Here is a 17245-nt window from a genome sequence, read left to right on the forward strand (position 1 = left end):
CCTTTGGTAGAGATGTATTTCTACCCTGTTGCCCATTCTATCTATATCCCTCATAATTGGCATAGAGTCGTGTCAGCTTATTTTAACACAATAATAAACAGCACTGCAAGTCCATCTACTAGCATACATAGGAACTGATGTCAGTTCCATACCCCTAGAGCCTTGGACAGAGCAGAGTCAACAAAGTGTACAGTAAGTCCTGACGAAGGGTCTCGGCCCGAAACATCGCCTGTACCTGTTCCTATAGATGCTGCCTGGCCTGCTCAATTTTTTATGTGTGTCGCTTGAAATTCCAGCATTTGCAGATTTCTTCGTGTGTGCAATACCTAACTGTCTGGTATTCGTTGGCCTGAACAACATGCCAGCTAACAGTTAATATCAGAAAGATGCATGCAGTTCTTGAAAGGTTAGCTTTGGCACCTGTACAAAGATGCGTCATTTGCATCAGATCAAATCAGCAAGTATCGTGCTGGGCAGATTACAAGTGCCATAACATTTCCAGCGTCAAAACAACATGCCCCCCAACTCACTGATCTTAACTGTACTATTTTGGAATGTGGGAGAAAACCAGAACAGCCAGAGGAAACCTACACGGTCACAGGGAAAACGTACAAACTCCTCACAAACAGCGATGGGAACTGAACCCTGATCACACAGTTGGCGCTATAAAGCTCTGTACTCAGGCTATGAATACAGTGAGTGCTCTGAAACAGAAAAACACTTGGGTTGCCCTTTGATCAGACTTGTGGACCATTTCTTTCCAATGATCATGTCACAAGATGGCGGCAGTGTAATTGACACAGCAGTCACGCCGGCTCCAACAAACGGTGAAATTTCTTGTCCTGTTTGTCTTTCTATCAACATTAAGGACACTAATATCTGCAAGTCTGCCTCGCTAGTGAGCAGAATAACAAAGGTGCTGCTCAGTTACGGATTAATGTGGGGAGCGGGCTCTCCACACTGCGGCCTACTAGAGCTAGTCGGGAGGTGGGCGTCAAAAGAGGTGTACTCGAACACAGAGTGCGCCGGTGATAAAGTGAGACTTGAAGCAGATCCCTGCAGTCCAACACTCACATCGATTCTACTTGCTAACATCCAATTGCTGGAAAATAAACTGGACTACCCGCTTCTGTGTCTGAACCAGCAGGAGACGAGGGACTGTTGCACACTTGTCCTGACACCAGGCTCCGGGACACCACTCCAGAGTCAGCCATCGAACCAGAAGGACCAATCTCCTTTCGCGGGGGGTGGGGGGGGGAGGGAGTCAGAAATCCTGTGAACTCTGGCAGGACTCACGCAGGAGGTCTGTGTGTCTACATTGAAAAGAGCAGGTGTGTGAACACCTCAGAGAAATGGCCCACTGCTCACTACTTGTGGCTATACGCACTCATGGGAAAGGCTTCGGGAGTAAACCCCGAGGAAGAAATCCGGAGTCGGAGACCCTAAAGCAGTCTGATGTTGATTCAATGACATTCTGGCAGCTCCTGCAGTTCAGCTGTCATCAAAACATTATGCCTGGCATCCCTTTTGACATTAGCATCTGGATCAAGAGGAGGATCATGACGCTTGGGCAACTCATGGTCTTCATACACTTCCCGCCCAGGATTTGGTAATGCCAAGCTCCACAACCAACTCAAGATCTGGAGCGATGGGCAAGTGACGATGGTGCTGGGAGCCACTAGTCACAGACCTGCACTCAGGCAGCCAAGGCAGGATGGACGCTCTCTTCTCACGGGGCAAGGGCAGTGTTCAGCAGCCACCTTGGCGATAGATCAGCCCTCTTCAGGGACTGCACTGCTTCCCACCCCCTCCCACCCCCAATTGAAAAGGGTCTGGAAAAAGTGACCTAATGAAAGCTTGCCTCATCCTATCCTACCACAGCCGACTGGACATCTATTTTGTGGTCAAACTACCTCAAAAGCCACAAAAGGAAGAAGAACCACCAGAAAGCTGAGCAAACTCTTGAGTTGGAGCATGGAGCGTCAGGACACTCATGGACAACAAGACCAGTAACAGACCAGAGAGCTGAGCAGCACTTGTAGGACACGTGCTTCAGAAGTACAATGTCGACACTGCAGCGGTCAGTGAGACACACCTGGCTGAGACTGGTGAAATCATAGAAGTAGGGGCTGGCTACATGTTTTTCTGGAGTGGCAAGGGAAAGGATGAGGCTAGAGAAGCTGGAATTGGCTTTGCCATCCAGACCACGATCATCAGGAACCTGGAGTTCCTCCCCAGAGGCATCTACAATTGCCTCTTGGTAATGAGGCTGCCTCTGGAAGCCAAGACTCATCTGACTCTGATCAGTGCCTATGCACCCACCATGACCTACACCTCTGAACAGAAGGAACTGTTCTACCAGGAGCTTGGCCAGCTACTACGACAGGATCCTGCTACCCGGCGACTATAATGCCCGAGCAGACAGTGATCATCAGTCTTGGCCGGAAGTCATTGGCAAGGATGACCTTGGAAAGGACAATTCAAATGGGCAGCTACTGTTCGCCTTCTGTGCAGAAAATGGGTCATCAATCACCAACACCCTCTTTCAGCTTCCAGACATCCACGAGGCAACCTGGATGCACCTGCGCTCCAAGAACTGGCACCTGATTGATTACGTGATCACAAAGCGCCGGGACATCAGGGATGTGATCATCACCAGAGCGATAAGGGGTGCAGACTGCTGGACTGACCACATGCTGCTGAGAAGCAGGCTGTCATTTCAGATCGCTGGGGTGCTCAGGCGCCATGAGGCTGACACTAAGCAGAGGGTGAACATTCAACAGCTCGCTGACCCCAGCATCAAAGAAGAGCTGGTCAGCAAACTGGAGGAACAACTTGAGCAACTGCCTGAGGAAGCAGAGCCAGAAGCAGCATGGGCTGTCTTCAGAGACACCCTGTATAGTGCTATAAGTGCTGTTCTCGGGCACTCCAAGAGGAAGCATCAGGATTGGTTCGATGAGAACAACTCTGATATTGTCACCCCTCTCAAGCCTTTGCAAGCTAGCTCAGTGACAAACAGTCAACCTCCAAACATGACCGCTTGAAGCACCTCCATAGTTATGTCCAGGCTGAGCTGTGGAAGATGAAAGATCAGTGACGGGAGGCCAAAGTGGGAGAGCTTCAGCACTACGCCAACCAGAACAATACAAAGACGTTTCTTGATGGTCTAAGGGCAGTGTACGGACCTTCCTCCAACATTATGGCACCAGTCCGCTCCTTGGATGGAGTGTCACCCACTGACAAAGGTGACATTGTCCAACGCTGGGCAAACCATTTCAACCAGCTGCTGAACAGGCCATCCCAGATAGATGACCAGGCCATAGAAGACATGCCCCAGTGCCCAGTCTTGGAGGCTCTTGATGATCCCCTCCACATTGGTAGAAGCTAGGAAGGCAGCCAACCAGCTGCAGCCAGGTAGGGCCCCTGGCCCAGATGGGATCCCACCAGAAGTCTTCAAGAAGGGTGGCAAATCCCTCCTTCAGAGACTGACAGAGCTCATGCAGCCATTCTGGAAGAAAGCCTGTGTACCACAGGACTTTAGGGATGCAAACACCATCCACAAATACAAGAGCAAGGGGAACAGGGCATCCTGTGACAACCACAGAGGCACATCTCTCCTGAGCATAACCGGGAGGATCATGGCCGTTTCATACTGAACAAGATTACCTCTCACCTCCTTGATGACATTGTCTCAGAGAGCCAATGTGGATTCAGATCTAACAGAGGGACAGTGGACGTGATATTTGCTGTCAGATAGATGCAGAAATGTCAGAAACAGAACCAGAATCTCTACGTCCTCTTTGTGGACCTGTTGAAGGCAATTGGTACCATCAGTCGCACAGGCCTTTGGTGCATCCTTGAGTTAGGCTGCCCCCCCCAAGGCTGGTCAGCGTTGTCAGGTCATTCCACAACGGCACGATACCAAGGTCATTGAAAACAGCTGCACCTCTGACTTCTTCCTAGTAACTAGTGGTGTTAAGCAGGGCTGTGTCCTTGCACCTACTCTGTTCAGCCTGCTGTTTGCCGTGTCTTTGTTGTGTCTTCTCTCTCACAGACTAATGCAGGAATACCAATTTGCTACAGGACTGACAGACGCCTTTTTAAAAATCTGTGTTGCCTCAAGGCCAAGGTCAAAGTGCTGGAAGCAATAGTACGAGACTTCCTCTTTGCAGATGACTGTGCTCTTGCAGCGCACACTGAAAGGGACCTGCAGGAGCTCACTGCAATGTGCTGTCTCGCTGTGGCAGCAAGAAAATTTGCCCTAACCATCAGCCTGCAGAAAACAGAAGTTCTACTTCAGCCCGCGCCCCATACCGACCCTGTGGCGCCACAAATTGAGATTGAAGGCACACAGCTCAGCAATGTTGATCACCTACCTGGGAAGCTGCCTCACCCTCCTGCAGTCTAGATCAAGAGGTCTCAAATAGACTTGCAAAAGCTGGAGAATCCTGTGGCTGGCTATGGACTCGTGTGTGGGGAGAATGTGGCATCAGGCTGAAGACAAAGATGGCAGTCTACAGAGCAGTCATCCTGACTTCTCTGCTGTATGGCTGTGAAACATGGACCCCATACCACAGGCACATCAAGATGCTTGACCAGTTCCGCCCGTGATGCCTTTGCAAGATCATGGGCATCTCTTGGCAAGACAGAGCCCCCACCACAGAAGTGCTATGAAGGGCCAAGAGCTCTGGCACAAAGACACTGATCATGAAGGCTCAACTTCGATGGGTTGGACATGTGTCCAGATGGAAGATAACCACCTTCCAAAGATGATATACTTTTCCAAGCTGGCACAGCAGCAGAAAGCAGGGAGACCCCACAAAGCACTATAAAGACTGTGTGAAAGTGTCCTTGAAGGCAGGCAATATCTCTGTGACTGACTGGGAGGCCTTGGCCAAAGACTGCAACGCCTGGCACCTGGCAGTCTACAAAGGCACCAGCACATTGCAGAACAGTGGCTGAAGGACCTTGATCCTGTCCCACCTAGGAAATAATGCCTCATGTGCCAGTATGTGGTTCATCGACTTCACCTTGGCATTTAACATGATCGTCCCTCAGAGACCGGTGGTAAACTGTCCTCTTTGGGACTCAACACCCCTCTCTGTAACTGGATCTTGGACTTCTTGATGGAAAGACCCCTGTCAGTCTGAGTTGGCAGCAACATCTGAAGCTCCCTCACACTGAGCACTGGTGCCCCCCCAGGGTTGTGTGCTCAGTCCACTGCTGTTCATGCTGTTGACTCACGACTGCACTGCCAGATCCAGCTCAAACCGCATCATCAAGTTCACTGACGATACTACAGTGGTTGTGCTCATCAGAAACAATGATGAGTCAGCATGCAGAGAAGAGGTAGAGAGGCTTGTTAAGTAGTGCGAGAACAACAACCTGAATCTCAACATGGATAAGATAAAAGAGGTGATTGTGGACTTCAGGAAGGCACATGTCAACTACTCCACTGCACATCAACAACTCCACTGCGGAGAAAGTAAAGAGCATAAAGTTTCTTGGAGTGCACATAACAGATGATCTAATTTGGACCCACACCTCCCCTTCTCTAGTCAAGAAACTACAGCGGCATCTACACTTTTTGAGGAGATGGAGGCATGCAAAGCTTCCCACCCCCCATTCTGCAGGAGCACCATCAAGGGTGTCCTGACTGGCTGCATCATTGTGTGGAACAGAAGTTGCAAGGTATTGGACTGAAAGACCCAACGGAGGACAGTAAAAACCTTTGAAAGGATCACCGTGGACTCCCTCTCCCCTATTTGTGACATTTACCAGGAGCATTGCAGATAATGGGCCCAAAGCACTGTCGAAGATCCCTACCACACATCCTGCAATCTCTTTGATGCATTACCGTCTTCAAGGAAGTACAGAAGCATCAGGACTAGAACAGCCAGACTGGGTAACAGCTTCTTCCCTCAGGCTGTGAGACTAATGAACACTCTGCCACCACTAAGGTCTTGTCACTCGAAAGTACCCAGGGGAAACCCACGCAGTCATGGAGAGCACATACAAACTCCTCATAAATGGCGCCGGAATTGGACTCGAAACTCTCACATCTTGAGCTCCTATGCTACTGTTGCACCGGTGGTCACCACTGGGACTCAATTCCCGTTGCTGCCTGTAAAGAAGTTTGCTCATTCTCCTTGTGACTGTGTGTGATTCCTCCGAGTGCCTTGGTTTCCTCCCACATTCCAAAGGCATACAGTTAGCGTTAGTGAGTTGTAAGCACGCTATGTTGTTGAGGGAAGTGGGGCAACACTTCCAGGCTGCCTCGAGCAAAATTAAAATTTCACTTATTTTCAAAGCATGTATACTATATACAACTTTGAGATGCGTCTCCTTACAGGCAGCCACAAAACCAAGGAACCCAATAGAACACATTTAAACAAAAGACTAACACCTAATGCGCAGAAAAAGAAACAAATTGTGCAAACAATAAAAGTACGCAAATAACATTCTCACCTGCATTGGTTGTACTGGGTTGATGCAAATGACGCATTTCAAAGACTCAAAGATTCAAAGCACATTTATTATCAAAGAATGCTTGTTTCGATGTACCAATGAGAAATATAGCAAACCTTTAATCTTCTTTAAGAATGTAATTCCATCTCACCAATGCATTTGATTCATAGCTCGAGCAGTTAGGGGTGGCCAATAACTAACCGCCCCACAGCAATATAATGAAAAGAAACAAATGGATTAGGGGCGCAAACAACAGGAATTCTGCAGATGCTGGAAATTCAAGCAACACACATCAAAGTTGCTGGTGAACGCAGCAGGCCAGGCAGCATCTCTAGGAAGAGGTACAGTCGACGTTTCAGGCCGAGACCCTTCGTCAGGACCCTCCTGATGAAGGGTCTCGGCCCGAAACGTCGACGGTACCTCTTCCTAGAGATGCTGCCTGGCCTGCTGCGTTCACCAGCAACTTTGATGTGTGTTAAATGGATTAGGGGAATGTGTTTTGAAGAAGACCACGTGCTTTATATTGCAGAAGGTCCGGAGGCTTGGAATAGCTTGATTTTGCTAATTTTTGTAAATGGAGAATTTGCTTTTGCTAATGATACTATAAAGTATTTTAACAAACATATTTTGAAGTTCATTCCTTATTCTTTCCTGATTCAGCAGCAAATAAAGGAGGCAGTGTGCACATGTTAAAGGTCATAAGAAATTACTTAAAAAGTTTAAATACGTGCTTTGATAATAAATGAACTTTGTATCCTTGAAGTTATATAAAGAATAAAAACATAAAGAAAATGGTTAATGAAGAAGTAAAAGAGACAAAATAATACCTATCAACCAATCAATAAGTTACATAATGTGCTAGCAAAGGGAATCAAATTTAACTCTTTCATTACAAGTATCTATATCGTACGTACTCTGATATACACCTTATTCCGGATTATGGCAGAGGTCCATTCACGTGAACTGTCAGAAGTGCAGCCACAGGAGTTTCCAGGTGCCAAAAGATGCTTGCCGCCAGCAGAAGCTGGCAAATCTGTCTCGCTAGTCTCCCAAACACTCATTCAAATGTGTAGGCTGTGTTCATAACCTAGGGATAGACCGGTAGCAAATAAATACCAATCAGAGTGACAATTTATGCAGGAATGTCGTTTAGGTAAATCAGCGATGCCATTGACGTGGTTAGACTTTTTCCATTGAGAGTGGGGAAGATTAAAACAATAGGACATGGGTTGAGAATTAGAGGACAAAAGTTGAGGGGTAACATGAGGGGGAACTTCTTCACTCAGAGAGTGGTAGCTGTGTGGAATGAGCTTCCAGCAGAAGTGGTTGAGGCAGGTTCTATGTTGTCGTTTAAAGTTAAATTGGATAGATATATGGACAGGAAAGGAATGGAGGGTTATGGGGTGAGTGCAGGTCGGTGGGACTAGGATAGGGTAAGAGTTTGGCATGGACTAGAAGGGCCGAGATGGCCTGTTTCCGTGCTGTAATTGTTATATGGTTATATTAGCAAGTGGTGAGGAGGTGTGCTTTGGAGTTGGTGTCAACTTTGGGCTCCTGTAATTCTTCTTCTTCTTCTTGTGCCCTTAATTCCTGGTGGAGTCATTGGGGTGCCATCATGACAAGCTTTTTGGTGTGCTCATCATGCGGTGTGATTTGGGCATCTGAAAACTAGCGGAGCCCATCCCTCTCCTGTAATTAGCGCTGTGCAAATTCATACCGTTACTTCACAGTAAATGTCTGGTTTAGAGCCAACATGGTCAATTGGTACAACTTGGCCAGATCTGAGTTTGCTCTTTTAAGCTATTCTCAAGCAATAAGCCTATGTGTTATACAAGACATGCTAAATTACTGTGATTGAAATGTACTCTCGAATGGAAGAAATTATTCTGTTAGATGGACACAAATTGAAATGATAACCCATGGCAGATTTTGTTAAAAAATAAAGCTTAAGAAAAATGAAATGTAGTTTAGAAGGATGAGGTGGATCTCATTGAAACATGTTGAATATTGAGAGCCCTAAAGAGTGGATGTGGAGAAGACGTTTCCTATGGTGGGGGAGTCTAGAACCAGAGGACACAGCCTCAGCATAGAAGGACATTTCTTTAGAACAGAAATGAGGAGGAATTTCTTTAGCCAAAGAGATGTGCATCTGTGGAATTCATTGCTACAGACAGCTGTGAAGGTGAAGTCATTGAGTATAATTAAAATAGAATATAGAACATAGAATAGTACAGCACAGTACAGGCCCTTTGGCCCACAATGTTGTGCCAACCCTCAAACCCTGCCTCCCATATAACCCCCCACCTTAGATTCCTCCATACACCTGTCTAGAGTCTCTTAAACTTCACTAGTGTACCTGCCTCCACCACTGACTCAGGCAGTGCATTCCATGCACCAACCACTCTCTGAGCAAAAACCCTTCCTCTAATATCCCCCTTGAACTTCACAACCCTTACCTTAAAGCTATGTCCTCTTGTATTGAGCAATGGTGCCCTGGGGAAGAGGTGCTGGCTGTCCACTATTTATTCCTCTTAATATCTTGTATACCTCTATCATGTCTCCTCTCATCCTCCTTCTCTCCAAAGAGTAAAGCCCTAGCCCCCTTAATCTCTGATCATAATACATACTCTCTAAACCAGGCAGCACCCTGATAAATCTCCTCTGTACCCTTTCCAATGCTTCCACATCCTTCCTATAGTGAGGCGACCAGAACTGGGCACAGTACTCCAAGTGTGGCCTAACCAGAGTTTTATAAAGCTGCATCATTACCTCGCGACTCTTAAACTCTATCCCTGGACTTATGAAAGCTAACACTCCATAAGCTTTCTTAACTATACTATCTACCTGTGAGGCAACTTTCAGGGATCTGTGGACATTTACCCCCAGATCCCTCTGCTCCTCCACACTACCAAGTATCCTGCCATTTACTTTGTACTCTGCCTTGGAATTTGTCCTTCCAAAGTGTAGCACCCCACACTTCTCCGGGTTGAACTCCATCTGCCACTTCTCAGCCCACTTCTGCATCCTATCAATGTCTCTCTGCAATCTTCGACAATCCTCCACACTATCCACAACACCACCAACATTTGTGTCATCTGCAAACTTGCCAACCCACCCTTCTAACCCCACATCCAGGTCATTAATAACAATCACGAAAAATAGAGGTCCCAGAACCAATTCTTGTGGGACACCACTAGTCACAACCCTCCAATCCGAATCAATCCACAACCCTCTGCTTTCTGCAGACAAGCCAATTCTGAATCCACCTGGCCAAACTTCCCTGGATCCCATGCCTTCTGACTTTCTGAATAAGCCTACCGTGTGGAATCTCGTCAAATGCCTTACTAAAATCCATGTAGATCACATCCACTACACTACCCTCATCTATATGCCTGGTCACCTCCTCAAAGAACTCTATCAGGCTTGTTAGACACGATCTGCCCTTCACAAAGCCATGCTGTCCCTGATCAGACCATGATTCTATAAATGCCCATAGATCCTATCTCTAAGAATCTTTTCCAACAGCTTTCCCACCACAGACATAAGGCTCACTGGTCTATAATTACCCGGACTATCCCTACTACCTTTTTTGAACAAGGGGACAACATTCGCCTCCCTCCAGTCCTCCGGTACCATTCCTGTGGACGACGTGGACATAAAGATCCTAGTCAAGGGCTCAGCATTCTCTTCCCTCGCCTCGTGGAGCAGCCGAGGGAATATTCCATCAGGCCCCGGGGACACATTTTAACAACTCCAACACCTCCTCTCCCTTAATATCAACATGATCCAGACAGAACATCAACCTCATTCATATTGTCCTCACTGTCATCAAGTTCCCTCTCATTGGTGAATACCAAAGAGAAGTATTCATTGAGGACTTCGCTCACTTCCACAGCCTCCAGGCACATCTTCCCACCTTTATCTCTAATCAGTCCTACCTTCACTCCTGTCATCCTTTTGTTCTTCACATAATCGAAGAATGCCTTGGGGTTTTCCTTTACCCTACTTGCCAAGGCCTTCTCATGCCCCCTTCTTGCTCTCCGCAGCCTTAAGCTCCTTTCTTGCTTCCCTATATTCCTCAATACACCCATCTGATCCTTGCTTCCTAAACCTCATGTCTGCTGCCTTCTTCCACCTGACTAGATTTTCCACCTCACTTGTTACCCATGGTTCCTTCACTTTACCATTCTTTACCTTCCTCACCGGGACAAATTTAACCCTAACATCCTGCAAGAGATCCCTAAACATCGACCACATGTCCTTAGTATATTTCCCTGCAAAAACATTTTGATCAGGTTGACTCTATTATTTCATCTTTTGTTTGGAATAATAAAAGACCAAGAATTGGAAAATGTCACTTACAAAAATTAAAAAGGATGGAGGTCTTGCTTTGCCTAATTTAAAAATGTATTACTGGGCGGTTAATTTACGCTATGTGTGTTCTTGGTTATATTGGACTGATAAAAATGAACAACCACCTTGGGTTGATTTGGAATTGAAAGCTGTGAAACAATTTTACTTAAGTTCGCTATTAGGAGCTTCTTTACCTGTACAACTAGCCAAAATTTCTATTTTAAATATAAATCCTATGATTAAGCAGTCATTACAAATTTGGTATCAGTTCCGTAAGTTTTTTAATCTTAAAAAATTTAACCTTCTTAGTTTAATTTATCAAAACTATTTATTTAAACCTTCACTTAGTGATCCTACCTTTTCTCTTTGGAGATATGGACTTGTTTCAAGAAGGCCGATTGATGTCCTTTGAGAAATTATCAACTAAATACTCTCTTTCACACTCACACTTTCTGCAATATCTTTAGGTCAGACACCTTTTACAAGAATATTTAAGTAATTTTCCATATACAGGTATACAAGATTCTGACCTATTAGATATTATTTTAAAAATGAACCCTTCAGTGAAAGGTGTTATTAGGAAAATCTATAATTTACTATTACAACAGGATAATTATTCTCTATTTAAAATTAAGCAAGATTGGGAAAGAGAGTTTAACATGAATCTGATAATAGAAGATTGGTTGCGAATTTTGAAGTTGGTTAACGCTTCTTTGATTTGTGCCAGTCATTCTCTAATTCAATTTAAAATTGTACATTGTTATTATTTGACAAAGGAGAGACTGTCGAAAATATTTCCTAATGTCGATAGTCAGTGTGATAGATGTAAAACTGAGATAGCTACATTGACACATATGTTTTGGTCGTGTTCTGTATTGAAACAGTTTTGGAAATCTTTTTTCCACAATTTCTAAAGCTTTAAAACTTAATTTACAACCTAATAAACTTACAGTTATGTTCGGTATTATTCCTCAATATATTCATGGTATTTCTATATCAGACCAACATGTAATTGCGTTTGTTACATTGTTGGCTAGAAGGGCTATTTTATTAAAATGGAAAGATGCCTCTGTTCCCACTTTGATACAATGGTTCTCTCAGGTGATTCTATGTCTTAATTTGGAAAAAATCAGAAGTTGAACTTTTGATCCTCGATTTCACTTTGAGAAAAGGCCGGGGGGGGGTCTCTTTTGCCTGCTACTATCATTTGATTTGAGTTAATTAAGATGGTCCCCTTCTGATTCTTGGGTATATGGATTTGGTTGGCAGATTGATGTCTTTTTTTTGTGGAAGCTTGTATGGCGTATAGCTCCGGGTTTGTGCTCCAATGGTTTTTTTTCTTTTTTTTTTGTTAGCAGGGTTTTTTTTTGTTTTAGTGAGGAGGGGTTCTTTTTTTCCTTCTTTCTTTTTTTCCAAAAACAAAAGCTTTAACATTTAGTTTTTCTCATTATTATTATTACTGATATACTGTTTAGCTTGGTTAATAGTTTGACTTTTATTATACATATTGATATACTGACTTGATTATTTTAATGTATTTTTTGTTGTCGATTTTCAATAATAACTAATAAAAAGATTTAAAAATGAAATGAAAAACATCATCCCAATTCACATCCGCAAGATCTAGCCTTATAGCCTCATAATCTGCCCTTCCCCAATTAAAAATTTTCCTGTCCTGTCTGATTCTATCCTTTTCCATGATAATGCTAAAGGCCAAGGAGCGGTGGTCACTGTCTCCCAGCTGCTCACCCACTGAGAGATCTGTGAACCTACCCAGTTCGTTACCTAATACTAGATCTAGTATGGCATTCCCCTAGTCGGCCTGTCAACATACTGTGATAGGAATCCGTCCTGGACGCACTTAAGAAACTCTGCCCCGTCTAATCCATTAGAACTAATCAGGTGCCAACCTCTACTACTACTACTACTATGTCGACTCAGGCCTAGGGGGCCGGCGTCGGGCACGATGACAGACTCTCCACTTCTCCCTCACCCTCATCAGTGTGTTCAGTTCATCTACATCAGCCGTGCTGCTGTCTTCTTAGAGCGTGTTGACCATAGTCTTGGGAGGGCTCCCAGGGTTCATCCTCCCGTGCTTGGGTTCCCATATGATGACTGGCTGGCAGGTAGCTCGGGGTGGCGTAGACAGTGCCCTGCTAGTTGCAGTCTTCTCGTCTTGATTTTAGTGGTGAGCGTCGGTAGGTTGTTATAGAGTTCAATGTTCGTCATGTGCTGTTGCCTACTCACATCAAGAGCTATCCGGAGCATTCGTGTATAGCAACCATCTAGAGACTTTCGCATCGTCTTGGTGAATGTCCACATGAAAATCCTCTTTTTAAGCCCTCTGGTCAGGTTCGACTTCCAGATTTCCTTCATGTCATTCATAGCCCTCCACGCCAGCACCTTCCGTATCTTTATGTCCTTCTCCGAACTCATCACTCTTGACCGGAGGTACTTGTAGTCGAAGACTTTCTTAATGGTATCATTCTGTACAGTCTTGAGAGTACCTTCATCACAGTTAAACGCCATGTACTCCGTCTTTTTAGCATTTAGGTGAAGTCCAACTTTATTGCATTCAATTTCCACTTTTGTCAGTAGCTGCTGTGCTTCCTCCATCTGGTCAGAGAGCAGAACTATGTCATCTGCAAAATCGAGATCTGTGAACGTAACTGGTCTGACCCTTTTGGTCTGCCCTGGTTTTATGGTAAAACCAAGCTTGTCATGATCTTTGGTAGCTTGACGCAGAGCGTAATCAAGGACGATTATAAAGGTGTAGGGTGCCAGAGTGTCTCCTTGCAGCACACCAGCTAGGAGCTCGAACACTGCTGTTTCTCTGTCTGGTGATACAACTTTTGCCTTGGTTTTGGTACAGCTGGACTCTATTGCTCTCAGTAGATGGTCTGACACTCCGTAAGCTTTCAGGATCTTCAGCATTTTACCTCGGTGAATGGAGTCAAAAGCTTTGCGAAGGTCGATGAAAGTAAGCACGGCTGGTAGGTTGTTCTTCTTGACTTCCTCGATGATCCTATGGAGAGCAAGTATTTGCATTACTGGTGTGCGCTTCTGCTGAAAACCATTCTGATTGAATCTTAGCTTAGGGTCAATGGCGGTGCGAATCCTGTTCAAGATCATCTGATTGTATAGCTTTGCTAAGATGCAGGTCAAGCTGATACCACAGTAGTTACCTGTCTTTGTAAGGGATCCAGACTTGGGGACTGGGATAATGTTTCAGAGTGACCACTGTTCTGGTTTGTCACCTTTCATCAATGTCGTATTACATATGTCCAGCAAGAAGTCGTCCAGGTCACAGTTCTTCAGGACATCTGGTGGTATCCCATCTGGTCCAGCGCTCCTGCCCTGTTTGAGTGCATATTTAGCCTTCTTCAGTTCCTCAATGGTGAATGGGCCGTCATCCATGTCGACTTGCGTTAGTATCGTGGGTATGTCATCTTCTTCCTCCGTGATCGTTGGAGGGCTTCCCAGCAGATTGTTAAAGTGGGTAAACCATGTCAGGACATGATCCGCTGCTGTTTTACCACTTATTTGACCTGATGGGGACTTCTTCCGTCTACTGATCTCATTGACTAGGCACTATGCTTCTCCATGCTGCATGTCTTCATTAACAGCTTCTATCTCTCTAATCCTCTCAGCTAGTTCCTCTTCCTTCAGTCGGTCGTAGGTGGCAAAGAGATTCTTCTTTGCTGTTTTGAACTTGTTTCTTAGCTCTGCTGTTTCGCTCCTTCTAAGTTCTTAATCAAAATTAGGGAAGTTAAAGTCACCCATGGTAACAACCCTGTTATTACCTTTCCAAAATCTGTCTCTCAATCTGCTCCTCGGTATCTCTGCTGCTGCCAGCGGGCCTATAGAATACCCCCAATAGAGTAACTGCTCCCTTCCTGTTCCTGACTTCCACCCATACTGACTCAAAAGAGGATCCTGCTACATTATCCACCCTTTCTGTAGCTGTTATAATATCCCTAACCAGTAATGCCACCTCTCCTCCCCTTCCCCCTCTCTCTATCCCTTTTAAAGCACTGAAATCCAGGAATATTGAGAATCCATTCCTGCCCTGGTGCCAGCTCTCAGTTCATCACCTTTTTTCCTGATGCTTCTTGCATTGAAGTACATGCAATTTAGCCCTTCTACCTTACTACCTTTACACCCTTTATTTTGCTTCTCTTTCCTCAAAGCCTCTTTATATGTTAGATCTGGCTTTACTCCATGCACTATACCTGCAGCTCTCACATGACCTTTATCCTCCTCCACCTCACTATCTGCTCTAACACTCTGGTTCCCCTCCCCCTGCAAATCTAATTTAAACCCCCCCAGAGCAGCACCAGCAAACCTTCCCACAAGGATGTTAGTCCCCCTCCAGTTCAGGTGCGACCCGTCCCATTGGAACAGGTCCCACCTTCCCTGGAACAAGGTCCAAGAACTCCTTTTACCAACTCCTTAGCCATGTATTTAGCTGCATTATCTTCCTATTTCTAGCCTCACTAGCATGTGACACGGGTAGCAATCCGGAGACTGCAACCCTGGAGGTCCTGTCCTTCAACTTTGCACCTAACTCCCTAAACTCTCTTTGCAGGACCTCCTCCTTCTTCCTATCCATGTAATTGGTCCCTACATGGACCACGACATCTGGCTGCTCACCCTCCCTCTTGAGAATACTGAGAACTCGATCCGAGATATCGCAGACCCTGGCACCAGGGAGGCAACAGACCATCCGGGATTCTCGATCCCTCCCACAGAACCTCTTATCTGTCCCCCTAACTATCGAATCCCTTATCACTACTGCTCTCCTCTTTTCCCTCCTTCCCTTCTGAGCTGAGGGTCCAGTCTCGGTGCCAGAGACGCGACCACTGCAACTTGTCCCTGGTAGGTCGTCCCCACCAACAGTATCCAAAATGGTATACTTATTATTGATGGGAACGGCCACAGGGGTGCTCTGCTCATTCTGTCTATTCCCCTTTCCTCTCCTGACAGTCACCCAGCTACCGGTCTCCTGACTTTTAGGGGTGACTATCTCCCTGAAACTCCTGTCTATTTCTGCCTCTGCCTCACGAATGATCCGAAGTTCATCCAGCTTCAGCTCCAGTTCTCTAACTCGGTTTGTCAGGAGCTGCAGCTGGATGCACCTTTTACGGATGTAGTCATCAGGGACGATTGTGCTCACCCTGACTTTCCACATACTGCAAACGGAGCACTCGACTGCCCTAACTGCTGCCTCCATTACCTACTTCTAAGTTAATTAGATTAATTAAAGGAGCTTAGCCAGCCTTACCTCACTGGGAGCAAGCTCATCCTCAGCCTCCGCTTGCCGAAGCCTCTTGAGCCAAAGCCTTCCTACTCTGTCTCCCACTACTCCGTTGCCTGCTCCTACGACACCCACTCTGTTAATCTGCTCGCTTTTTAAACTCTCCCGCTATTCTCACAGGCCGACCTTCACGCGCTTGCACAGTCGTGCCCCGTTCAAACTGCTGAAGAAATGACAGTTAATGGAGGTTAATAGGTTCTTGATTGGTAAGGCAATCAAAGGTTATGGGGAGAAGGCAGGAGAATGAGATTGAGAGGGATAATAAATCAGTCATGATGGAATAGTGGAACAGACATGATGGGCTGAATGGCCTCATTCTGCTCCTATGTCTCATGGTCTTGTGGAAGCAAAGTGCAGGTGCAGAATCAAGAATAGGAGGGGGGAAAGCAGATTAAGAGTAAAAAATGATGCACATATCTCCATCTGACATAATAATCGAAGGGCAATTCATTGTATCTATCGCTGAGAACTGTTCAGAGGTACAGGCAAAAGTCAATATGGTGTTGATTCTTTAAATGTGTACAATATGGTGTCTTCCTTGTAGGGTCTTCTCAGGGCTTAAAGCTCAAGCCATTTCTTCTCCTCTGTGCCGTTCAAAGATGGAAATAAGAGATGCCGGAGTGAATGCAAGAAAAGGGAACTACAACGTATTGACACCTATATTGTGAAAATCACTACCTTGTTTTATATTGGGAATCACTTAAATTTGGCAGCTGTTTGAGAATCATCTGATTTCTCAGGAGGATGTGGGAAATAAACTGAAAAGGGAAGTAAGAAAATGCTTAAGGTTGATGAAACAAATGAAATATGGAGAAAGAATCAAAGAAATAAAGAAACAACTAAATAAGTAATCACGAGATTCTGAAGATGCTGGAAATCTTGAGTAAAACATATCAAATGCTTGAGGAACTCAGCAAGTGAGAGAGTATCTATGGAGGACAATAACAATCAATGTTTCAAGTGAAAAGTCTAGGCCCAAAATGTTTATTCTCCTCCATAGATACTGTTTGTCTTGCCAAGTTCCTCCAGCATTTTGTGGTTGTTGCTCAATTGATTAAAAAAAATGTTTGTTATTTCATCTACGGGAAAAGTTTCCTGGTTCAGATG

Source organism: Mobula hypostoma, chromosome 6 (genome assembly GCF_963921235.1).
Source record: "Mobula hypostoma chromosome 6, sMobHyp1.1, whole genome shotgun sequence".
NCBI lineage: Eukaryota > Metazoa > Chordata > Chondrichthyes > Myliobatiformes > Myliobatidae > Mobula > Mobula hypostoma.